Source organism: Drosophila rhopaloa, unplaced genomic scaffold, assembly GCF_018152115.1.
Source record: "Drosophila rhopaloa isolate 14029-0021.01 unplaced genomic scaffold, ASM1815211v1 contig_3, whole genome shotgun sequence".
In the NCBI taxonomy this organism is placed as follows: domain Eukaryota; kingdom Metazoa; phylum Arthropoda; class Insecta; order Diptera; family Drosophilidae; genus Drosophila; species Drosophila rhopaloa.
This window is the reverse complement of record NW_025335123.1, coordinates 9,970,364-9,977,226: the sequence shown is the minus strand read 5'-3', so window position 1 is coordinate 9,977,226 and position 6,863 is coordinate 9,970,364. Positions and strand designations below refer to the sequence as shown.

At 46.5% G+C, this 6,863-nt stretch overlaps 1 long non-coding RNA gene across 1 annotated transcript; it reads right to left on the bottom strand.

The window, feature by feature from the left end:
- Positions 1–3,004: 3,004 nt before the first annotated feature.
- LOC108049848 lies at positions 3,005–3,326 on the bottom strand. The gene is made up of 2 exons (XR_001769559.1): positions 3,245–3,326; positions 3,005–3,176 (listed from the first exon to the last, which is right to left on the bottom strand). It is a non-coding gene; the product is annotated as an uncharacterized LOC108049848 (long non-coding RNA).
- Between the last annotated feature and the right edge of the window lie 3,537 nt (positions 3,327–6,863).

The window sequence follows — 6,863 nt, the reverse complement described above, 5'->3', positions numbered from 1 at the left end:
GACTTCTACAGTCCATAACTTTACTAAATTTTATCCGATCTCAAAGTGGCATACCTCTAAAGACTTGTGGGTTGATTCTCTAAAAATCTGCATTCAAAATTTTCATTTTAGCGTTGGTCAAATTTATGACCCATTTTCATGTTAGTTATTTTTAAGTTTCCAATGACTTGTAAAAATGAGACCCTCAATTAGACTTACTGAAAATTTTAAAATTCAATGTTTATATTTTTGGTGTATGTGTTATGTTGATTTCTTTAAAAGCTACTATATACCTAATTGATATTAAGTAACGATTTTTAATCGAACAAATCTACATATTGCCCTGAAAAATGTAGTACTGAACCTACATTTTAGTTTTCTTAACTTAATTATGGCTTCAATCCTCTCTAAGCCTTTAAACTAATACAAAGGAAATCTGCATATTTAAACTTAAGAACATTGTATGTATACAAAGGAAATCTGCATATTTAAACTTAAGACCAAAAAGTTAAAAAAAATTACTGATTTTCCCCATGATTTTCTTGATCCGGCTGTCAGTCTTTGAAGTCCGACTGTCCTCCAGATCCGGGGATCCCGCGCATTAGCCGAGGAGTGTCGGAGAGTCGGACTACATATGTGGGGGAGCACCGATCTATGCTAATTCCAAGGCTCTGCATTGGTGGGGTCAACGAATCGCAGCGATTCGATGCTGAAACTGAAGCAGTTCCAATTCCAATTTCAATTCCAATTCCAAGCCACATCGAAGCGACGCTGCTTAATCGCTCATAACCAGCCCACTAATCCGCTAATCATCGCATATATTAGTGGCAGAAACGAAAGAAAACAGCGCGAACAGCGACTGAAATCAATATGACAAAGACAAAGAAAAAGGCGGGTTGTATTCATTTCGTTTTTAGATTTCGATTTCAATTTCAATTTCCTATTGAAAGCGTTCGTTGATCTCGGCCAGTCAGTCAGCCAGTCAGCCAGATCTCAGGCATTCTTGGCTCATCGTGCAGAGTTGGTCTCACAAAGAAAAATCAGCCAAGGTTGTGGGGCAGCTTTTGGGCAGCTATTTATGGGTATGGGTATGGGTATGGATATGGGCATAGGTATATTCCACAAGGGCAAGGGCTGCAGCTTCCCCAACCTGGCCAAGATCATCTCCCAGCGCCAGTGAATACGCACTCGCGCGTCCATGGCGATCGCTCGAATAATAATATGATAATTTCGACTAGGCCTTGGACTAGGCATTGGATAATGCCAGTGCCAGTGCCAGTGTCACAGTGCCAGTTCTATTGCCAGTGCCAGGACCAATCGATCGATCGATCGATTCATCGATCAGCGACTAGCAGCTCGACTGACAAGCTCAATGAAACGCGGCGATCCATTCTGATTGTGCAACGCTCCACGGACTCGCATTGAATATGCTGAAAGGAGGATGGTGATGAGGGAGGGGGGGTCTAATCAGGGGACAAGATTAACAAATCTCATCTTGAGCACTTCCATTTCCATTTTTCCATTTGCATGAATTGCGCTCTCGGGCAATTACAATGTCAGCGATTGGCAATTCAATTACGGCGACAAATCTCAATGCAAATGCACTGCACTGCACTGCACTGCACTGCTACCCTGTAACTACATAGCCACATAGCAGCTAGAATGCGAGGGTGTCTCTCGAGTTTCGAGGCCGTGAACTAGGGGAAGCACCTGGCGCAGTGGTGCATTATATAAAGTGACAAACATCGAACATCGAGTCGGCGACGGCCGGAGCATGCTAATCCGCATCAGCATGCAATTGCGACTCGGCCACTTGGATCCCCGCGATTCATGCGCTGCATGCAAATGCATTGGGCCCCAAAACATGGTACCCACCTCCAAGACCCCCTCCCCCTTCCATTTGTCGTACGGCTGAAGCTAAGAAAGTAGCTCTGAAATCTCTGTGCCCATAAATTACAAGAGATCTCGTAATCAGCAGGCAGAACGCATGAGCTCTTCAACATCTCAGCACCCTTCGTTGATTTATCAGATATGCAACAAGCGGCCAGCCCTATTGTTTTGGCCGTGACTGTGTGCTGGGCCCTGATTTTGGCTAAGAGACAAGCCCCAAACACGCCGGACACGTGACTTTCCACGAGTGGCGCCCACTGCATCAGTGCTGCCAACTTCTTGCCCCAAAAATATGACAAATCGACCAAGGAAAAATATCACATCCCCAGTTTAATTTTGTATACGTAGTCTATTAAATGTAATTACCTAATAAAACAATCAAAACACCTTTAATATCATTGATATTTTTGTAGCCATTTATTTCCTCTTAAAGACATTTTCCACAATTGAAACCACAACTTATTGGTAGAAAATTCTTGACAACCATTGTTCATTTTTTTCCACATTTTAATCTTTTAAAACTTTAAAGAAAATTAGAAAACAAATTATACAGCATACGTACTTATTCAAATTATTAAAAAATAAAAAATACCAAAAATTTCTATATCATACAGCTACACTTTTAAGGAATTACAGTTCTGGCCCAACAGCAACACTGAGCAGCCTGAGTGGGTCAGGCTCTTATCTCTGGAGGAAGGTGATAGTGTGGTGCGGTAATTGATACATTTAACAACCAGCTTGCATCCTGCAACAATGTTGCACGACATGAATGCCGCTTTTACGCCTCTGACCCCCACGGACATATATTGCCGCTGACCCGCGCTAAAGATTGTGGCAGCCACTCCAGGTTTTCTCCTCGCTCGGCTGCTGCGTGGCGGCTTTTTTGAGGCCAAATTTAATTGCAACAACTGCAGCAGCATCAGTTGCAGCAGCATCAGTTGCAGCAGCTTCAGTTGCAGCAGCAGCAGTTGCAGCAGCTTCAGTTGCAGCAGCTTCAGTTGCAGCAGCTTCAGTTGCAGCAGCTTCAGTTGCGGGAACAGGAACCGCAACCCGAGCCTCGTGAAACTCACAAAATTGGCAGCTGGACGACAGAGACGCAGCTTCAATAATAAGTAATTGCCAAATTCTGTGCCTCTTCGTTTTTATGGTTTTATTATTGCTTCATATCCGCAGCGACGACTTTCGCAAGGTAATTGACATGGATTGGGAGCACAGAGAGTCCAGAGTCCAGTGTTTAGTGTCCAGTGACCAGTGGCCAGTGGACCAGCAGCCAAGGGATCTGCGGTACCTGTGCCCCAGGAGGTATGCTACATTGACAAATGGGTGAAATGCCATTAGCGTGTGCAACTACCCCATTAGGGTGTGAGATAATTACCGGCAGGACGTTGGCGACTCCTCCTCCGGCCACTTCTCTTCTGGGGCGACTTCAGTGCGGTGGTGCAGCAGCTTGGCGACATGGTCAAATGACAAGTTGGTTCAGTGGGTCGTTCAACTGGTTGAGCTGCCGCTGCCGAGCGGCGGCGACTCTGCGGCTGCTTTTTGTCGTCGGTCTGCTGGCGGTCGTTGACCGCTGGCCTACAACCGTAGGCTATTGCTACGGCTATGGCTATGTGTATGGGTATGGGTATGGGTATGGTTATGGCTATGGGTATGGCTATGACTATGGCTATCGCTTTGGCTCTGGTTATATGTAGTTGGCTATGCCAGCCGGGTACCGCAACACCCACTCACTCAGATAATGGAGAAGGTGAAAGAGGGGCTTGGCCTGCATTCTAATTGCCGGAGCATTGATTTTGAAAAAGCGAAAGAGTCAGTCATTAAGTCAGTCTGTTTTCCGGTCACTGTGTCATGCGATCCCCGTTCCCAGTTCCCAGTTCGCAGTTCCCAATCCCATTACCATCACCATCACCACCGTCATCACCATTACCATTACCATTACCATTCCCAAGCCAAACACGCACTGCCAAATGGAGCCAAACACTCGCACTCAATGGCGAGATCAATGCACTCCGCCAAGTGTTGACAGTGAGTCGGTTGCCTAATGCATTGCAAAAAGGTTAGAAACAACAACAAGTGGCTTACCTACATTCCCAGCCTGCATCGGTCTGTGTGCGAATTCCATGGTGCACACACAACACTGCACCACATCGCATATCGTACCACTTTGCTTTGGCAGCAAGACGCCCCCACTGCTGCAGCGTGAGTTCATTGACTTTTGCGCAAACGCACAAGCCTCCAATTCCCCTCGCATGCCACAATCCCCCACGATCCCCCGAAGCCCCCAAAACCCCCCGATCCCCCGAAGCCCCGATCCCAATCAATGCAATGCACACTCGCGTAGGCCGTCAACTTGTCCAACAAGTTGGGTAGACGACAACACCGCCAGCTACCAGCTACCAGCTAATGTTGTCGTCATCAGAGCCGCAGATCTCTGGGTATCCGCGTCTCACTCTGGCCTCTTGGCCACCAGTTAGATGGCAGGATAACAGCGGCGTCGCAGCAGTCGCAGATGCCGCAGTTGTCGCAGTTGTCGCGGTTGCCGCAGTGCCGCAGCCACCGCGTCGGCCATGCCAATGGCAGCGGCGTCACTGCGTCTCAGCCGCAACGGTCAATGACCGACCGACTAAAAAACAGCATTGCTAGCACTACCACACACCGCACCACACCACACCACACCACACCGCATCACAACACACACGCACACACTTACACACAGTCACACACAAGCTGCGACTTCCGAGGCGAGTGCTTTTGGCGGGGCCAAAATCCTTGCTTCAATGTCAAGGAAGTCGAAGCGCCGCGAAGGCGACTTCCTTGTGCAGAGGAGTGGGAGTGGGCCACGGGGCAGAGGGGGGAGGATCTACACCCATACCCATACCCATGGCCACCTCCACCTCCCCTTCAAGTGATCGGCATTTGAAATGTGCGCTGCACAGAAAGAAACGTGTATGCGGAATACATATCAATTTCGGAATTCACTTTGCATTTTGAACCTGAAACCAGCATATTGATTTGATATAATTATGATTAAAATAAATCAATTTATTTGAAAGTGGGATTTAAACTCTATGCTTCCTCCCAATACAGCATGTCGTAACAACAAGTTCATATATGCTTATATTGCTGGTTCTATAAATATGTGTATGGAACCTAATTACGATATAATAATGCTTAAATAATTAATTATAAATTTAAAGGCATATTTTTTATTAAAACTACTGATTGATTTCTCATTGATTGAGAAAACCTTTTAAGTTAACACAAAAACACTTAAGTATACCTATATATTAAGTATTATTAATAATAAATTTAGCCTGTTAATGTTCATTTCATACGTTTTTTCCCGGTGTACGTTGTCTTCGGCAACGCCGACGTCGTCGTCAACGTTGGCGCTGCTGCTGACGAAGCCGGCAGCAGCGTTGACTTGTAAACAGAAAAGTTCGTAAACCTTTAAAAGTGAAAGTAAAATCGGACGTAGACCTACATATACCACTGCAAAGGGGCGACGGCTACGACGAGCGTGTGCCGGTGTGCCAGTGTGCGTGTGAGCGTGAGTGTTCCCAAGAAGCAGCTGCCAAACCAGAAACATGGCAACACGCTGGAGAGCTGGAGTGGAGTGGAGCAGGGGGAAGGGGGAAGGGGGAAGGGGGCAGGGTAGCCGGGAAACGTTGGGGCCGAGCTGTGTTGGCAACCAAACAGAACAGAACAGAACAGAGCAGAACAGAGCAGCACAGAGTAAAACACAACAGAACACCGTCTCTTTCGCTCCGAGCGCTCCAGAATATTTTGCGTTCTCTTGGGCATGCAAACGAAAGACTTCAATGGCACGAACTTGCTGGCAAATCGATCAAAAGTAGCTGAAGCGGTGAGATTTTTCGAGGGCTTGTACTTGCAAACGAAAGACTTTAATGACAGAAACTACCTCTATTAATTTACGACATTTCTGAGGGCTTTAGGATGCATTATAAGAGTAATAAATGGAAAGACTGAGGGGTAAGTGGATGTACTTAAAGGAAATACTACTGGCAACCATAAAAACTTCACTTTGACTGCCCCTGCAAACGAAAGACTTCAATGACACGAACTTGCTGGCGAATGCCTATGAACGCAAAGAAAGTAAAGTTAAGCAATTGAGACCCAAGCGACTTCCTCGAGTGACTGGCCAACCTTGGGCGTCCCGCGCATGTGCAGCACGTGCTCCACGAGCAGTCACAACAAATGCGGCAACGACCCCGGCTCCAAACTGGAACCCGCCGTCTGCCGGCATTGAATGAACTCCTGCGGCAAATAAACCGCATCCACATCCACAACTTCCTGTCGATACCGTTACGTATGCATTATGAGTCCAGTCAAAACAACAACAACAACAACAACAACAGCAGCAGCAGCAGCAGCAGCCGCAGTAGCAGTGGCGACAGTAGCAGCAGCAGCAGCGGATTGCGCAAACAGCGGCGGCAACTGGCGAAAAAGAAACAAAAACAACCATTACCCACCCCAACAATAATGCGTTGGGATCAAAAGTCAATAAACTTTAAACGAATTTGTTTTTTGGCAACCGTTTCGGTGTGTTGTTACCTTAACTGTGGTTATTTCGGGCAACTTTCTCGATCAGGCGCCACCCCCTTTGCCGAAAAACTTTCATCATCGATGCGGCACGGATGCCACAAAAAGCCCCCCAAAAAAAAATAACAAAAAAACAAACCAAAATAAAAAAAAAAAACTTAAACTGTACAGTCAATAAACTCAAAAATTGCGTTGACTTTTCGTGTTACATAATAAGCGGAGCCACACACTGATCACAGCTGATCTCGGCTGGCAGAAAAGCCACCGAAAAGTTTGTCAACCCCAATCCAGCGGTCGAAAACAAAACAAATCGAATACAAATCACTCGATTTGTGGGTGGCGGGTGGAGATTCCGATTCCGAAGCCGAAATCGTATCCATTCCAACACCAATCCGATGCCGAAAGGTCGTCGACGTCTCGAGTCACCGGAA